The 19,239-nt window shown below is 42.0% G+C and overlaps 1 protein-coding gene across 1 annotated transcript in view; it reads right to left on the bottom strand.

Moving 5' to 3' along the window:
• Nucleotides 1-15,412, bottom strand: part of MID1 (midline 1) — a 123,904-nt gene extending 108,492 nt beyond the window's left edge. Inside the window, exon 1 of the mRNA XM_048494098.1 lies at nt 15,203-15,412. The gene's annotated coding sequence lies outside the window, so the exon portion shown is untranslated. The remainder of the gene's footprint in view (nt 1-15,202) is intronic.
• Nucleotides 15,413-19,239: the final 3,827 nt, after the last annotated feature.

Raw genomic sequence — 19,239 nt, 5'->3', positions numbered from 1 at the left:
ACAGTACATCAGCCCTGATTCAGTTTTTCTTTCTTCCACTGTCAACTGGATGCTACTGGGTAACACCCACCACAAGCACAGGCCACCCTAAAAGCTGTATTAAGACAATACTTAAGAGAAGGCTGACAAGGGATTAGGCTTGCCAGCATCAGAAGTGCAACTTCTAAGTGTCCAATAGAATCTACATGCAGCACTGATATAAAGAAAATGTAAAGGGTGCACATCACTTCTGCATAATACTAGCAGAGATGTCCTCTATTTTGATGTTGCCTTATTCCTTTATCCAGTTAAAGGTGGCACCAGGTGAGTCTCAAGGGAGAGAGCACTGCAAAGGCCACCACTAAAATAGCCTTGTCATTGGTCACCACCCACCTTACCTCTGAGGGTAAAGGCACAGGCACAGAGAACAGGACTTGAGATAAGGATCTCAACTAGCAGGCTGGACAACATGGGAGGAATTGGTTCTTCAAGTATTTGGGCACTCAGGCCATTCAGGGCCTTTTAGGTAAGAACCAACACTTGAAACAGTACCTGGAAAGAAATGGGATGATCATGGGATGAACCAATCTCTACAGCCCCTCACAATAACCTGTAAGGCACATTCTGGCCCACCTGAAGTTTCCAAACAGTCTTCAGAGGCAGCCTTGCAGATAGCACATTATATCAATATTACCTGAATGTGATAAGGCCATGAATTATTGTGGTGAGATCCAGCTTTTCAAGGAACAGCAAAAGTTGGCATATCAGCCGAAGTTGACAAAAGGTAGTATGTGACGTGAAAGTCACCTGAGCCTCCAACCATGGGCCAGATATAGCATCACCCCCGAGGAAGAACCTGTTCCCTAACAGAAGAGTGCTATCCTTTCCAGTACAGGCTGAGTCTTCTTGGGGCTTGTCACTGATCAACAGCATCTCAGTCTTGTCTGGACTGAGTTTCATTCATTTATTTCTCCACATACCTTGTCATATCAAACACCACACACCTTTTCAGTACTTCCACAGATTTAGTAAATCAACTGTTGTTGTTTTTTAAAAAATATATAGATCTCAACTAGCATGAGGGCACTTGTGGGACTTCCTAGCATAAGTGTCATGGAGTTGAGCAGCACTCCCCAAGCACCTCCTTTTGGAATTGGTCAGCCAAGTCAGAAAAGAGCCACTGAAGCACAGTACTAGCCCTACCAGCCTTTCCAGAAGAATTTCATGGTTGATTGTATTCAAAGCCACCAAAAAGTCCGGGAAAAACATGGATGTAATTCCTTATCACTGTTCTGACAAATATCAATCAGGGTGACCAAGGCCATTTTTATTTTTATCTCTGTATGTGTTCTATTTATTGACCTTGATGCTACTTTGCCAAATATCCAATACAAGATCTTTCAAATTACATAGAAACTAAAGCCCTTTTCAGTTTTAGTATGCCATGTGTAACAGGCATGTGCATGATCTGTAACCCTCTCACTCCACATAAGACAATTTATTTATTTGTTTATTTATTGTTTAGATTTATATATCGTCCTCCACCCCCATAAAGTTAAAAGAACTATATTTAATATTACAGATGGCGCAGAATTGCATCTCCCCTTCTCTCTCTTCCCTGCAATGTTATTAGGCCATGCGAGGCCAGATGTTACACAGCGAATATATGATATTACCCTGGCTGGCCAAATGCCTGGAGGAACAGGTCCGTTTTGCAGGCTCTGCAGAAACTCTGAATGCTCGCAGGGCCCGGATCTCACTCGGGAGCCTGTTCCACCAGGTAGGGGCCAGGACTGTAAAAGCCCCAGCCCTTGTTAAGGCCAGCCAGATCGCTTTTGGGCCAAGGATCACCAATAGGTCTGCGTCCGAAGAATGGAGGGACCAACGGGGCAATATGGGGGGAGAGTATATTTTCATATGTGGACACCGTGGCTACATGTGAATGCTTTCCTTGAAACATTTGTAATTTTTGTTTGTACTAAAGCTACAAAATATGTATGTTGCCCTATTCACACAAAATGGTGACCAGATGGATCAGTATTAGAAGCATTGTGGATCAAAAGCACAACTGGAGAGCTACATGAAAAATTGCAAAAGTTCTTAAGTACAAGAACAGTAGAAGCAGAGATTTTTTTTAATAATTTGGACTTCACACACCAATCTATATTATAGTCACTTTCTCCTGAGGGCTTTCAGTGTGCCACAGGTTTCATATGAATTTTCAAGTACACTTCAAAAGGCTTTGGTTCAAAGGAACGCAAGGATGGTCTTCAAAAACACAAAGCAATGGGTTAACTTTCAGTTATTCAAGGTCCACTTTTATACAAATCCCAGTTCTTCTGGTTTCCAACATTTTTTCACATGAGGCAATGATTGGACAACAATTTTCTAATCTTCAGATTTTGTTTAGGGGAAAGTATGTCCCTAAAGATAGAATAAAGTCTTCATCTTGCTGTCTCAGCAGCCCAACATATTCGACATGCTTGTGAACCGAGTTAAAAAGTGAACTGCAAAACTGTGAGTGCAAACAAATCACTCAAAACTGGAACACATTAAAAAACTAATGTACAGTAAGATTATCCATTTTGTATACAGTAGTGTTTATATCAGCCATGTACAAATAATAAATCAGTGGAACCCCTCTCCATTACATGGAACCGTTTAAAAGACTGTCAAAGGACATGAGGTTCTAGCACCTAGTAAACGCTTGGCTAATGTTGGTCTTAGAAAGCTTCTCAAGCACTTTCAAATCCTGCCAAATGGCAGAAATTCAACAACTGGAATTTTACCATCACTGTATTCCCATGCTAAGAAAAGCTATGATGTCAAATGGCTGCCTACCACACATTGCTAAGGAACTCCAGCTCTCCATTGATGAACTCTTTGATGGGTGCTTTTTATGCTAGGCAATGTGTTTCTCCCATACTTTTGTGTGCTATCTTTCTAGTACTTGATTTCTGTCACAGAATATATAGCACATACCATAGGTTCTTTGGACAGATATTTAATAATGAAGGCTTCTTGAACATACTGGTACATAGTTGGTTCAGTAACAATCAATTACAGATTATCTAAAGCAAATATTAGCAATTAGCTGAAATGCATTTGATGTGTTTGGAAACATTCAACCCTTAACTGCAGTAATTTGTAGGGGGAAATTGTTAAACTAAAGAATGTAGCAAAAAGATATCACATCGTTTCCCTAGCCTGATACAAGTAGGAGATAGACTTGAATCAACACACCATTTGCTATTAAGCAAAGTCATGAAGTCCACCTTCTTTAAGAGTCAGAGATGCGGCCAGCAGCAGCCACACCAAAATTTAGAGAACCCAACAAAAGTTAAGGGCTTGGAGTGGGTAGGGGAGGCTGTGTCTAACAGAATGGACACAAAGGATAATTAAAGCATAAGTAGAGTTTTTCAGCCCTTTTTTTAGGCTGAAAAATGCCCCCCTCGACTTATACGTGAGTCAGTGATTATTTGCCCCCCCTCACAACGCCCCCCCTCACTTACTTTAACAAACGGAGCAGGCTTGAGAAGAGGCCAGAGGCCTGCCTGTGTTCCCTTCCAGGCTGAAACGGCCTGCTGGAAACTACATTTCCCAGGAGACCCTGGGAAATGTAGTTCCCACCAAATTGTTTGAAGCCTGGAAGGGAACACAGGCAAGCCTCTGGCCTCTTCTCAAGCCTTCTCCGTTCATTAAAGTAAATGTGGGGAAGCGCCATGGGGGGCGGGGGCAGGGGGCATTTTCCCAAGTGACATATCCAAGTGATATATCCAAAAAACATATCCAAGTGATATGTTTTTTCACCATGTGGTTACCAGACACTTATAGGTAATGGCCAGATTTATTTTTTGGAATGTTTGGTATCTTGCAGTGGCGTAGGAGGTTAAGAGCAGGTGCACTCTGATCTGGAGGAACCAGGTTTGATTCCCAGCTCTGCCGCTTGAGTTGTGGAGGCTTATCTGGGGAATTCAGATTAGCCTGTGCACTCCCACACATGCCAGCTGGGTGACCTTAGGCTAGTCACAGCTTTTCAGAGCTCTCTCAGCCCCACCCACCTCACAGGGTAATTGTTGCAAGCGGGGGAAGAGCAAGGAGATTGTAAGCCCCTTTGAGTCTCCTATAGGAGAGAAAGGGGGGATATAAATCCAAACTCTTCTTCTTTTTCTAACTTTCCCTTAACAAACTACATCCCATCTCAGTACTTTTAAAGTGTGGGTAAAATCTTCTCTCTGGATACACAGATTCAAATTCATTTAGTCTTACTGCCTTTTCCAACAGTATGCTTTACAGCAGCACTGCTGCGTGGGTGATTTAGTAAGAGACAAGGTGTTTATCAGACTGGGGCCCATTGCCTTAGACACAGGAGGAGGTAGGCCTCTGGACAGGTATGCTTACAATGGTTTGCTCAATTAAGTTTTATGTTGGCTGTTCCATATTGATTTTGAAAATAGCTCCTAGATAAGAACAGGAAAGTTTTATTTTGAATTGATGGCCCTACAGTTCTGCAACTATTTCAGATGAAGGGATCTGTTAAGTAAGATGCAGAACAAAGGTGATACAGATACGAGGCCAGGGCAAAGACAGGGTTCAACAGAACACTTCGATCAGGTGACTGATATATTCTCTAGATAGTTCTTGGAATGTATGGTGGCTCTGGTTAAATACCTGTGAAGTTTAAGCTACGCTTATGGTCAACTTGGAACTTTTCCCTCTCCTTTGTACTGACCACCACCATTCTTGCTTCATTTTTTCTAGTTTAATTACCATATGTTGTCCCTTTTTCTTGTACATTTTAAAGGGACCCTGTGGTATTTTATAAAAAGCACTCCTTCCATCTTTTCCCTGGGGCAGAGGGGGAATGGCGGCGGCACCCTGCTTTGTGCCACTGGCTGCTGCATTCCCCACCCTTGACTTACACACAAGTCAATAATTCTTCCCAGTTTTTTGTGGTAAAACTAGGTGCCTCGACTTATACTCAGGTCAACTTATACACAAGTATATACGGTATGTGCTCGGTAGATATTTCAGTGTCCTACATAGTTTCTTGCTAATTTCGAAATAACAATTATAATATTCTGGCCATTTATGAAGAGAACAATGCATAGGGAGCAATAATCATTTCATCGGTCTCTGAAATTACACAATTCACAACTTAGTATTCAGGATAATGCAGGGCAAATATTTTAAATAAAGGTCCAACTGTCTCAACTACTTCAACATAATATTCTCCCTCTCCTATATATTTACCAACAAAATAAGTAGGAAGGAAAGTGTGACCAATCAACATCAGATTGAAAATCAGTAATTAGTTACGTAAGTTGCCACATCATTAGACAAGGGAGTTATCCAGTGCAAACCAGCCAAAATAAATTTGAACAATCTTCCCTTGAGTATTAATCATTCAGTGTCAAGTGCTTGGCTCAAAGTCCTGCACTACTTATTTCCAACATCAACATAAATATTAGTTAAGTAATTGTCTGTGTTAGTTTGAGGCAATTACCAACCTTGCAATTTCCATAAGAAACAGACAAAACAGCATAATAATCAGTTAAAATAGCAGCACACAACAGAAAGAATCAGGAATTAAATTTTTGTTTTGTAGATACACTATGATTTGAAAAAAATGAAATACCCAATGGATTAATTTAATACTTGACAATGAATCTCTTGAGAAGCACTGTCTGTTTTTAAACTCGTCTAACATTAAACTAATTTAACTTGAAAAAATACGGAAATTGAAGTCCTCGGCTGATGAATTCCATAGGGATAGATGGAGAACTTTTAGTCAGAACAACAAAGAGTCTTTGGACATCTTAAAAATAATGAGTACATCAGTAGCAGTTCCACTCTGTCATCCCAGTGCAATGCGGCTGTCAAGGAGAAGCATTGCATCTCCCAGCTTCACTCTGCCAGCCCGAGTGCAGTGGGGGTGGCAAGAAGGAGCACAATGCTACCTCCTTTCCCTCCAGTCAGCTCTTAGAGCTTTCACCAGGTGAGAAGATGGTTGTGGCAGTTTGGCCTCGCAGTCTGTCCAGATATCAAAATGGCTAACAGTGTAATCCACTGGAGAGGAGGGAAGTGCCAAAAGGGCTGTGGAGCCAGTGTGACCCTGACATCATTGCCACTCCACGTGGCACATGTAACACTCACACTGCTATAGGAGCAATTTATGCTGGCACTCGAAAGTCAAGATGCTCTGTGTTGCCCAGAAGCCATTGCAGCCACTGCACCAGTATTCCTCGCTGCAGGAGCCTACACTAACCAATGGGGGCATTCCTAGGGCGGAGCCATCTTTAGTTCATTTCCTCAGGCCTTCCAACCCAGGAACACCCCCTTTGGCTGGCGGCAACTTATGCCAGCAAAAATGTAAGGTTCAGCCTAACAGGCTGGATAGGTTCTTTGCAGCGTGAAGGTCAGTTTGTTTTATTTTACCTTTTTGTACCACCAGGAACCTCTGTAGAGTCAGCACACCTTAGTCATCCCTGTGTGCCACTCTTTCCCTGTCCATGGATTGGGCTGTAAGTCTTGGAATGGCATGAATAAAGAAATACCTAGTATACACAAGGAAGCAGCAGAGAAATAACAGAAGGCATACCAACCTGGCTGCAAACTCAGGGCATTCAGAACCTAGTGGCTGCCCTGCTGAAGTGGTGTACCTGCAGAAAATGGCACCAAGGCAAGTACTGAAATTGCACCCTTCTCCCCAAATTTTTCCCCAGGGAGGGACAGAGAGAAAGGGTTCCCTCAACTTCTAGTCTACCTTTCTGGCAAGCAGACAGTGAGCGGGCAGGGGGGCAATGGACAGACAGGTGAATGATGGACAGGAGACGAACGGTGGTTGGGGATGCAGGGGGAAGGGGTAGCCTAATGTGACCCCATGTGATTGTCACAAGTGTCACCTGGGGAGTCAGTCTCTTCTGTCCCCCTCCCACCCCAGGTATGTCACTGCCCGTTATTACTTTCAGGATTTTATTTATATGTTTGAGTCAAATGTTAACTCCTCCCCCCCCCACTATTTTGAATAACCTGGGTGCAAAATGGCTTAGACTTCATTACAAGCTTATTAAAAATAAGTGTTATAATTTCTTCCTTTTGAATCCAATGTTATCATAACTGGTTGGAAATAACTAATTACCATCAACTATTTTAATAACTCTTACAATAATTTATCATGCAAATGAAGGAACATGGCAATACGAAGATCAATTCTCATGTTTTTAAAGTTAAAGAGAAATCATCCATTGCATATATAAATGCTCTGAGTTGTTTATTTTCATTATGTGATATGTACAAGAATTCTTAGGAGTTTAGAACAGCAGGGGTGATTTTGTTTTGGAAAGGAATGCCTGGCTCTCTATCCCAAGGGCAGGATACATTCAGATCAAAAAAATTTGGCTGAGAGAATTGTACAATAGAATACATAAATGTACAAAATAGTAGAAGGCTACAATGCAAAAAAGAAAGTTAAATTGCCCATCCTAGGGAGTGACATAAGTAATACTGACATCATTTCTAAACCACTAAGCAAAACTAGGTCAAATCACATTGACCTATCTATTGTAATAAGCCCCTTCCCCCAGTTAGACTTTTACAGTGTAGATGTCTGTAAGGCATTACTGTCCTGTGTTATCAATGTATACTGTTGTCACTCTCTTTTAATATCATTACCATATTGCATTAAATAAACCAACGATCATACACTTCTTCCCTGTTTATTTCTCAAGGAATCCTTAGCTAAAATGCCTTTTTCGATTCATTGGTCCAAAGGAAAAGCTTCAGATTCATTTACAACTATAACCTTCAAAGAGAAATTATTGAAGTGGACAGGCCACATGCAGAAAAGTACTGAAGGTACAACAGTTTACAATTTTTTGTGTTGCACAAAAAAATTGTTTGAAGGAGCAGGGATACAAATTCAGTTAATATGATTAAATGACTTGGCAAAATAGAGCAATTTCAACTCTGGCGGGAGAAAATCATGGTCCAACTGCAGAGGCTGATGTGCACTTGAAATGATTGCCTGAACATGCATGAGCCTCTGATTTGTTTATATTTTAAGGTGTAAAGCAAAATTGAAGTGGAGCTCAAAGAGAATCAAAAACCCATGGCAAGATGGCATTTTAGGTTCACCTGTCTTTCTCTCCAGGATTAGGATTTTGTAAACAATAGTCACATTACATGGAAAAATGCACTGGCCTCTAAATGACCCAGGACACTTAACATATTTGAAACACCCTAAAAGGTTTTAACTATAGGGAGAGATGGTTATTCCAGAACAGCCCAGAGGTACAAATTATGAGCTAAGCATAAACCTGAATATGTATAGAATGGTCAAGCCAATGGGCAAAGGACTGTAAAAATGTTTCTGAATATCACAGATCTTCTCCAAGATTGCAGATTCAACAAAAACAAAAATACTTAATGCACTTGATAAAAATTGTGGATACTCTTAAACAAGATATACTTGATATGGAAGACTTATTCATAACTGCCTACATTACATCTCATATTTTACATGAGAGTCTGTTGTATTTATATGCACATATATTCTGAGCACATATGGTTTTCCCCTCCCCATTTTATCTTCAAAAATCCCTATGAGGTGGTTAGGCTAACAAGCTCAAGGTCTTCATGGCCAACAGAGAATTTGAAACTGGACTTCAAAGAGCCAATCAAGATGTAATGGAGTCCCCAAGTCCACCACAGGAATGCCTCTGCCATGAAATCCCCTCTATTTACAAATATCATGTGGACCAAATTCTGATCAAGACTGTGGTATAGTTAAGATGGACTCCTATTCTCCTCTGTATCATTTTCAAAAGCCCTGGTCGCAGCCTCATGCAACTCTCTTTCAAGGGCCTGGCTCAATTTCACTGGGCCTATAAGACTGAGTTGTTCTGTCAGGCAGTTGCATCTTAGCTGACCTCCCTATCCCTTGTTTTCACTTCCTCAATTGTTTTGGTGGTATTTGGTTCTGTCTTCCTTTCCCCGAATGTTTATTTTTATCATTGTACTGAATTGTTTATCATTATTATTAAGCTTGCTATCCTTCTCTAGTTTATTTATTATTATTATTAAACTTGTTATTCCTGGCCAGAGGCCGGGCTCAGAGTGGCTAACATGTATAATTTAATGCCATATAAACAATATCAGATACAATTCAGCAATAATAAGTGTTCCAATACTAAAAACATTAAGGTTCACATATATAGTGATGGCAGTTAAAAATTAATAACAGTAATAGAGCTCCAATAAAGGGATCTAATATAACTAAAATAACAATGTTCCCCAAATTTAGATTTACTGCAATGGGGGGAAGGAAGAAGGAGGGCAGAAGTCGGGTAGCAACTGGAAAAACTGAGATGTTTAAATGAATAAAGTTTTAAATTATATTATGTATTTCTAAACTGATGTATTAATTTGGTGTAAGTCACACTGAGCCTGACTATAGTCAGGAAAGGGCAGGATATAAATTTAATAAAATGAATAAAAGATTCCTCAGAAGAGGCACTGCCAGGAAGACTAGATAATTCTGAGATAGATGGACCAACAAACAAAAGGCAGATTCATATACAATATGTAATGTAAATCTTATTGAAAGTCAATAGAAATTAGTTTTGGGATGTATGCAGAAAAATCCTGCTTGGGTTCTTATTATTAGACAGGCAACACACAGTAGAATATAGTTTTGTCTTCTCATGGCTAAAATTGCAGACAACGAAAAATAGAAGCTCTAAAATTACATAGACTCATGGAATTCTCTCATATATGTCTAGTTTTATTTTTTTTAGAAATAGTTGCCAAAAAATGTGAAAAAGAAGAAATTCATAGATGCTTCCATTGACATTGCTACTATAATTTGATTCCCTCCCATGATGTAAAACTGGAAGGAGCCTTAAAGAAGACCAAAGCCAGACATAATATTTAAAAGCTTACAGTGTTTTCTTTAGCTGTGCTACAAGTCCACCTTCCTTACCAAGTCAGCAGTGATCCCAGCAACAAATGGAAAACCAATTCAAGTCCACCAGTCTTGCTTCTCATTGCTCACTACTGTCTCCTCTAGGACATGTTAACAAAACACCCCCAATTACATGCCTGACAAACACGATGCAACCTTCTCCCATATCAAGCAACCAAGGAGCTGCAGGAGGAGGCAGCAGATGTGGGTGAACAGGAAAGTTAATTGAATGGACAAGACTGAGGGGCTTGAACTTGTCCTCATTTGTCTATGTGTTTGTCTGATTGTTCATTTGTAAAAGCAGACTTACAGGGCTGCAACTGTCCTTTCTGTATTGTTCCCATTTTCAAATTAAGTTTCTCAACAATGAGGATAGTAGCAGGCAGGGTAATAGAGTGATACTCCCTAACCAAAGAATAATGACTACCCAAGGATGCTAACAGAATGAAAACTGTGAGAACTATTTGAATCCCAACTGCAACTTCAAGTACCTGCCCTTCTCGTTTGCTATAAATCAACAGAAGTAAAACTTGGCACTGCATAAGTGCATTAGTCTAACAAACCATTCTATTTACAGTACATCACATACCAATGAAAATTAATACTCAAATACATGGATAGTTTTGTTCACAATCCCTCTGGGCCAGGCAAATTCTTTTAGATGCACAGTACTTTTTTTACTACTTTTATAAAGGGAATTTAGAATGAGCCTTAGCATTTACATTACATCAGAAAATTACACTCCAGGGTAAAATAAATGTTTAAGGCTGGTGTATTTTCTTTCCTATTGTGGAGTTATGAATTGTGTGAAATCAAAAGTTGTTTGGATGTTCAGAGTTTTAGGGAGAAACCTAAAGATCCAGACATTCACATCTGTCTAAAGCTACAGGCAATCTCCTGAGGTTTGCAAACCTCCAGGTAAGATCTAGAGATCTCCTGGAATTACAATTGATCTCCAGAGAACAAAGATCAATACCCTTGGAGAAAATAGCTTACTCAGTGGTGGACTATGAAATTATACCCATCCTCCAAATCTCCAAGAATTTCCCTAACTGGAATTGGCAATCCTAAATCCCCTGCAATCTCTGCCAACTCCAAACTTTCCAACACCAATAACCAAATGAAAATTTCATCATATGAATCAACAGTGCTCCAAGCAAGTTTATGAACAAAAGAGCTTTCCATCTCAGAGAGTCTTCTCTGTTAGATTATATGGACAAGGAACTCTGAATTCAAAGATTTCCAGAGGTTACAAAGTATACCAGATTACTACTGTAGCAAAAACTTTCTACTGATTATGTTTCAACGTCTATTTCAGCATTTCTACTGACTGACATTCTTATGATCAGATGGGTATCAAATTGGGCTACAGAATTAAATAATTTAAACCATATAAAAGTTTCTGCTTAGTACAGTTTAAAATACAGGAAAATAATCTACTGTTCGTTTTTCCCTTGGATTAGCAATATTGTAGAACATATTTAATGCCAGTAACAAATTGTTCATACATATACATTTACATGTAAGATTTAATGCAGTGAATGGCATAGACTGGTCTTACCACTGGTGTGCGTCTAGCTTTCATTGTAGCAATTAAATTTCAAGCCTGACCTCTACAGGCAGGTAACTGAAATAGGAATTTCAAAATCATGGACAAAAGCGATTATAGGTCTGCAAAAAACCCTATTTGCTGAATATGTTTGAAACATTCTTACTTATGCCAGTGTCACGTTCAGTGACTCTGATTTTGGTGCAGTGTTTAAATCTTCCATTAACACTCATCGAATCCATTTTATTACAGGATCAATTTAGAACTATTTGTTCTTTTTGAAGTCTTGTACCATAATCAATCTTTTAGAGCTTAAGAATATTTTGCTTTTAATTTAGTAACATAAATGCACATTTCCCTTAGCTCTGAAATTGTTTTTAAATAGTCTGATTGTTACCACCTTTTTGTAATCATAACTATTCTAACAAACTACTCTTTGTTGAGTGATTGAGTCTCCCCTGTTCCCACAAACTTACAGCACATGTTGCCATAGTTACTCTGCATGTCTATTTACCACAGAAGTGATCAAAGAAAGCAGGCAACACACACACTCTCATACACACACACACACTCACAATGCCTCGCCAGACTTCCTACTGGGTAATGTCCAGCTACTAATTAACTGATACACTCTCAGTCTATGGGCTCCATGCACTTTTTTCCACTATCATCTGTGACATATAAAAGCAACATTCTCAGACATAAAGGTACATTTTCCCGCTTTCAGAGTCAGAGAAACAATACACAACGATGAGAAAAATTCTCACCAAGGACTAAAGTTAAGGGGATTTTTAAAGTTAAAAATAGAGTAGGCATTTTTATTTTATAGCAAATATTAAATTGCCAATAAAAGGCTCAAAAATAAAGTTAAAAATAAATACATATGCAAAAAAGGTGAACATGGGCTTTTATGAATGTCCTCTGCAAAATTTCTACCCATTCTTTCCCATTACATAACACTTATATACCAGAAGGCAGACAGTACTCTGTTCATTTTTGAGAACGATCCTGCCAAACTTATTACAGTTTTAAATATTTAAATATTACAGTTTCTAATGCATTTCTTTGAAAACTCTCAAACGTAATTTCAGCTGTTTAGAAGCAGTTACAGCAGGTCTTTCAAACATATTTCATGGTCAGAACTTCCACAAGCATACTAGAGTTTGCAGAAGGGATCTTGCTCCTTTGCTTTCTTTCCTTGATGGTGGAAAGGGCTGTCAAACTGCAGCTACTTTATGACAATCTCTATAGAGATTTCAAGGCAACAGACAAACAGGTGGTTTGCAGTTGTCTCCCTCTACATAGCATCTCTAGATCTCCTTGTTGGCCTCTCATCCAAATATTAACCAGAGGCAACTCTGCTTTGCTTCTAGAACTGATGGTGATAGCCTGGGTCATCCATGTCTAAAGCTTTCTTTCCTCACCCACATCCAAAGCCACACCTTAAGAACCCTCAGGATGAGAGACAGTGCAGTATATGGGGGTGAGGAGCAGAACGGGATGGCAGGATCAAGTGAGATCTCGCCACCCTGATCTATCGACAAACTTTTGCTTCATTCCTAGAAGAGTGGTATTTCCACCCATTCCTATTTCCACCGCAATTTCCTAGGCTGCATCAGATACTGCTCTTGAAGCTCCCCTGACCTTCAAAAACAGCTTCTGGGTATTTAGAAGACGAAGATAGCAAAGATCTCTTCTGCAAGCTCTTTAAGGAAGTCCATCAGATTAAAGCTAATTTTTACAGGGTTATGTGTCAGTCTAAAACTATGTTTATGGAGGGGAGAGAAATTAAACTGGATTTTGCAGGAAGCAACCCAAACTTTTAATGAAATCTAGACTGTAAGTCATAGACTTGGAATTGTGTCAAAAAAACTTTCCACAAAAAAGGAGCTAGAACATGCAGATAGAAGCATTACAGCGTGAAAAAGTTTCAGATGCACACTTCAGGTTCCATTAAATGAGCATTGCCATTGTGGTACTGAAAAACATTGAATCAGATACCCACATGCAAGTAATTCCTGTGTGCTCATGAGCACGGCAGGACCACATCAAGATGCTCACAAGGTATTTCAGCAATGTGCAGTAATTTTGACAATACGTTTAGATGCTGGTGCGATTGTTCACAGTTGTAGGAACATAGCTCTAAGTGAAAGGAAGACCTAAGCATCAACACACATCCATCGTTCAGATGTTGATGACAAACACCCAGAGAAGGTTAAAAGATCACATTACTTGTAACACTCATTAAGCAAGTGAGAAATCTGCAGGGAACAAATCTCTTCCTGTAAACTCTTCTTGGCTATGTAACAAACCACTGGGGTGGTAGGGGAGGATCTGGATTTATAATGCAACACATCACAGTGAGGCAAATAAATATTGTGGCTTTTATCTTTTTACCAGCCACTTCTTTTCTCTTTTTAAAATAACCCAATGTCTTCTGTTTTGGCTGTTCAGCCTCATCACTTTTTTACAATGTCACACACCTGTATTCTGTTCAGAAACACTGTACAGTACCTTATTCTAAGCAGAAGTATCCTAAACAGGCAACGTCAGAAGGCAGAGGGCGGGAAATGTACTTCCCAAACAGCATTCCTGTTTCGCTGTATTTTAACTTCTGGGAGCAAGCTTTCCTTACCAAAGCTCCCCCTTGTGGTGGTATTTAACTCCTAGGAGGCTCCCACAATTGCTTGGATAATGATCTGATTGAGTGCAAAGTAATAAATTGCTTTCCCACAGAGACAAGACAACTCTGCAAGCCACAGTCTCTGCAAAGCAGAATTCACAGCTGTGATTGGCATTGCCCCTCACGGTCGGTGAAATTGCTCTGAATACGGTTAAAACGATTCCCATCTTGTTTTCGTCGACTTGCAAATATATATTCTAAAAAAGGTTTTATTCCGACTACAGGTGTAAGAACCCCCCACCGCCGTTTGCTCCCCCGTCTATCCACTTCAAGATTATAGGTGGCTACAAAAGCGGAATAGTTTACACCCACAGAGAAAACCAAGAAGTCTCCAGCAGAACTTCCTCTTCCCACGGACTCCATGAAAAGAAGAGCTGCGAATGACGCGGGTGAAAAAGAGCGATCTAGAATAAGTTGGTTTAAACGCAAAGGCAATTTAAGCGCACGCTGGACCTGAAGAGATAAAAAAGACTTGGCTGTCTTACTGAGAACTTTACGAACAAAAGTTTAGTTTATTCTCACAGTCGCTAAGCTTGAAAATGAATAACGCTCTCCTTCATTAAAAAAAAAAGTATTATTTAAAAACTGCACCAACCAAAGGATCCGTTTCAAAACCGAACGGACGCAGAGTGTGAAATAGTAAACGAGTACCATTCCAATAGGGTTGCTGGACGCGCTTAGGAAATTGGCGGGGCACCGTGGAATTGACAGGTTTGCAACAACCCGGTAAGCCGCCCCTGCCTGAGTCATCGCAAAGGTCGAGGACGCGAGGGAGCGTTGCTTACTCGCGAGTAAGCGGAACTCCGGGGGGCGGGGCGCCCAGAGGGGTTTGTGCCTCCGGGCGCCATTTGGCCCCATACGCCTCTGCCGCTAGCCCTTGACGTCACCGAACACCAGCGAGAAGAAACTGAAAGAGAAATTGGAAAGGCGCTCCCAGCTTGGCAAAGATTTCACCAACAAACCCCAGCGCCAGCCAGCCAGCCGCTCCGTCCCCATCAGCACCAGATGCTTGCTCGGAGAGTCTTACCTGCCTCATGTTTAGAATTCCATTATCCATCCAGGCAGAAACACGAGAGCGCCAGGATCAAACTCCGCTCCAACCACGGGCTCCCTCTCAATAACTTTTTTTTTGGCTGCCTCTGCCGCTCCTGAGACAATGTCAAGTTTCTCGACCTTGTCTCTGCTGCTAGCCTATTACAAGTCACAGGAGCAACTGTCCGTCTGGCTCTGATTTCAAATCACAGCTCCGATCGGTAGTAGTTGGCTGAATTAGGCCATGAAATAGCCTCGCCAATCAGGAACCGGGGGAGGGAGCAAGCGCACATAAAGGGCTGCCTACACGAGGATTAGGAAAGCTTTCAAGGGTTTAAGAGGCTGAAAAGCAGCTGGAAACGGCTACAAAGGGGGCAGTCAATTTGTGGCATAAGAGATTATTTTCATTCTTATCTAAATTTTCGGTGTCCACTCTTAACCTTAAACAGGCTCCTGAGTTTTACCTGCCTGCCCCTTCTGAACCAAGGCTGATTTTTTTCAATTGAGCTGCGGAAAGCCTGACAGCCCCTTTCTAGCTAGCTAAAGATTGTCACTATAAGATAGCAATCTAAAGAATTCTATAGAATTAATTAAAGGAATGTATTCTTGTTGTGTATAGCGTAACTGTAGTCCTTTCAAAAGCCCTGTGTAAACCAGAATTTGTAAAGCTGAGGGATATCAAAATTCACCAGCAGATTTTTATATTACTACATTGTAAAAAAAAAGCCAAATCTTCCTCTCCACAGTTGCCCAAAATCTGAAGCAATACATAAAAACGGTAAACAATCTAGAGAATGGAAATAAAATTACTGGTAGGTTTTTCTCTATCTTCTGGAATAGTGTTTATTTGCTGTACTTTGTTTAGTCTTTCTGACCCTTTCTTTGAAGCTGGATCTATTATATGGCCTTTGGGTTGTTTACACTGTTCTTAGGAAAAAGTGCACACAAATGTACACATTCAATCTAGGGTCCTAAAATCCTCATCTCCTTCTTTACACACATGCCTCAAACGAAGTTCCAGCTGTTATATCATCTGTTCCACTCTAAATGGAAATCTGCTTTTTGATCTCTGGGTACAATCAAGTAAATCTGAAGTCTAAATAGAGGTCCATCATCACGGATTTGGTACAACGATGACTGTACTTATCTAGCTGAGGAGTAAATCACTACCTAGAAAATTCTTTGCAAATCAAGAAGTCTAATGCAGCTGAGCTGCAGAAAGAAATAAGTTACTTGCAAGGATGTGCCATCAGCTTGCTGTTCAGGAGCTCAAGAAATCCTCTTCTTTCTGTCTGCATAATTTTCACTTATCTAAAGGTACCAAATATAAAGACAGAAAACACAGACTATAGCATATTCTTGTTTTTATAATCAAAGCTATGCCAGGTTTCTTACTAGATGTGGATTTATGATAAAGTTTTCCTCCTTTTTTTGATCATGAGGTCGCAGCTGACTTATGGCAACCTATAGGATTTTCAATAAAGACATAGGGTGGGAAATGGTGCCCAGGGCAAAATTGTGCCTGGGCCCTGCCCCCATGCTTTTCATGGCGCCTCCCATGGCCCCCCCCACTTTAAAAAAAGCAGGGCCTGGCTGGTGGGTCTACGCGTTGGTCTGTGGGTGGGAACTACACTTCCCAGGAGACCTTGCGAGCCCCAACTCCTGCAGAGGCCTTCCTGTGGCGAGTGGGAAGGAGGCTTGCAAGATCTCATGGGAAGTGTAGTTCCCACCCGCAGACCAACATGCAGTTCCACCAGCCAGGCTCTGCTTTTTCAGCCTCTTTTCAGCTGGCTGAATTAAGACAAATGGGGGAGGGGCCCAGGGGCAGGGAGACAATTTTACGCCCCCAAGTGACCCCAATGGTGCACACCCTGGGTGTGGTGCCCCCCACCCCATTGTAGCTCTGGCTATGGTTTTCAAGGCAATAGATATTCGGAGGTGGTTTGCCATTGCCTGACTGCATGTCTCAACCCTGGTATTCCTTCAAAGTCTCCCATCCAAGGACATAGGTAAGGGAGGGGTTCTTGGGTTCAGACCCCCCCATTCATGTCCGAAGCTCCGCCCACCCGTTTGTGGGTTTTTAAAACATTTTTGAGCTTTTTCAGTTGTTGGCCTGCAGGGGGCGCATTGTTTAGGCTAGCAGCACCAAACTTTCAGGGATTGGTTGGGGGACTCTCCTGATGATACTATCTGGGTTTGGTGAGGTTTGGTTTGGGGGGTCCAAAGTTATGGACTCCCAAAGGGGGTGCCCCCATCCTCCATTGTTTCCAATGGGAGCCAATAGAAGATGGGGGCTACACATTTGAGGGTCCATAACTTTGGACCCCCTGAACTAAGTTTCACCAAACCTGGCAGGAATCATCAGAAGAGTCTCTTACTGATACCACTCAGGTTTTGTGAAGTTTGGTCCAGGGGTCCAAAGCTATGGACTCCCAAAAGGGGTGCCCCATCCCCCATTGTTTCCAATGGGAGCTAATAGGAGATGGGGCTACACCTTTGAGGGTCCATAACTTTGGACCCCCTGTACCAAACTTCACCAAACCTGGGTGGTATCATTAGGGGAGTCTCCTAAATATACCCTAAAATTTTTGTGCTGCTAGCTTAACAATTGCACCCCTGACAGCAGGTACCCCACAAATTTCCCCAGATTCTACTTTTAAATCCCCCCCCCCCCCGGTTCGGCATGGATTTAAAGGGAGAATCTGAGATCCTCAGTTTAGAAGAAGAAGAAGAGTTTGGATTTATATCCTCCCTTTCTCTCCTGTAGGAGACTCAAAGGAGCTTACAATCTCCTCGGCCTTCCCCCCTCATAACAAACACCCTGTGAGGTGGGTGGGGCTGAGAGAGCTCTGGAAAGCTGTGACTAGCCCAAGGTCATTCAGCTGGCATGTGTGGGAGTGCACAGGCTAATCTGAATTCCCCAGATAAGTCTCCACAGCTCAAGTGGCAGAGCAGGGAATCAAACCCGGTTCCTCCAGATTAGAATGCACCTGCTCTTAACCACTACGCCACATTGAAAGTGATGCTGTTTCCGCATGGGTGATCATCCACCCCAAAACAGCATCGCTTTCAATGTTGTTTAACTGGAGACCCCAGATTCTCCCTTTAAGGTGGATCTAAAAGGAGAATTTGGCTCTCTAGTTTAAACACCATTGAAAGTGATGCTGTTTGGGGGTGGATTCCAGCATAACAGCGGCTGCCTGGGGGGGTGGGGGACAGAACGCAAAACTCAGATTTTGCACCGGGCTCCTTTTTCCCTCTATGCCTCTGCCCAGAGGAGAGGGCAGAAGGAACTGCCAGCTGCCGGCTGGGAGCCCAGCTGATGGGGGGCAGGGGAGGGCAGGGCGGGGGTGTCTGCCATCCCCGGCCTTGGAGAGCTGCTTTTATAAGCACTAGGCCAGGGGTGGGGCTTGGGGGCGTGGCCATGCCCTAGGGGCGGGTGGGGGTGTGGCCCCACCTCAACCCCCCCCCCATAAAAATGTATACCTATGTCCCTGCTCTCATCCAAATAATTGTCAGGGGCAAGGTTGACAGTAGGTGACTGGAGTAAAGTCATCTCCACACTGCCTAGGTTTCCATGGCAGATTGGAGATTTGAACCAGGGTTTTCCAGATTCTAGTTCAGTACCTTAAACCACTAAACCAGTGATATAGGTATAGATTTTTATGGGGGGGTTGGGGGCAAGGCCACGCTCCCGCCCACCCCTGGGGGCATGACCACACCTCCCCAAGCCCCGCCCCGGGCCTCAGTGCTTATAAAAGCAGCTCTCCAAGGTCAGAGATGGCAGACTCCCCTGCCCTGCCTGCCCCGCCCCTCCACCAGCTGGGCTCCCAGCTGGTAGCGGCAGTCTCTTCTCCCTCCCCTCCAGGTAGAGGGGTAGCTAGGGAAAATGGAGCCTGGTGCAAAACCTGAGGTTTGCGGGGCGGGGGCATGGGTGGCTGCTGTGATGCTGAAATCCACCCCCAAACAGCATCACTTTCAATGGTGTTTAAATTAGAGAGCCCAGATTCTCCTTTTAAATCCATCTTAAAG

This window comes from Sphaerodactylus townsendi, linkage group LG04 (genome assembly GCF_021028975.2).
Source record: "Sphaerodactylus townsendi isolate TG3544 linkage group LG04, MPM_Stown_v2.3, whole genome shotgun sequence".
Taxonomy (NCBI): Eukaryota; Metazoa; Chordata; class Lepidosauria; order Squamata; family Sphaerodactylidae; genus Sphaerodactylus; species Sphaerodactylus townsendi.
This window is presented reverse-complemented; position numbering and strand designations above follow the sequence as displayed.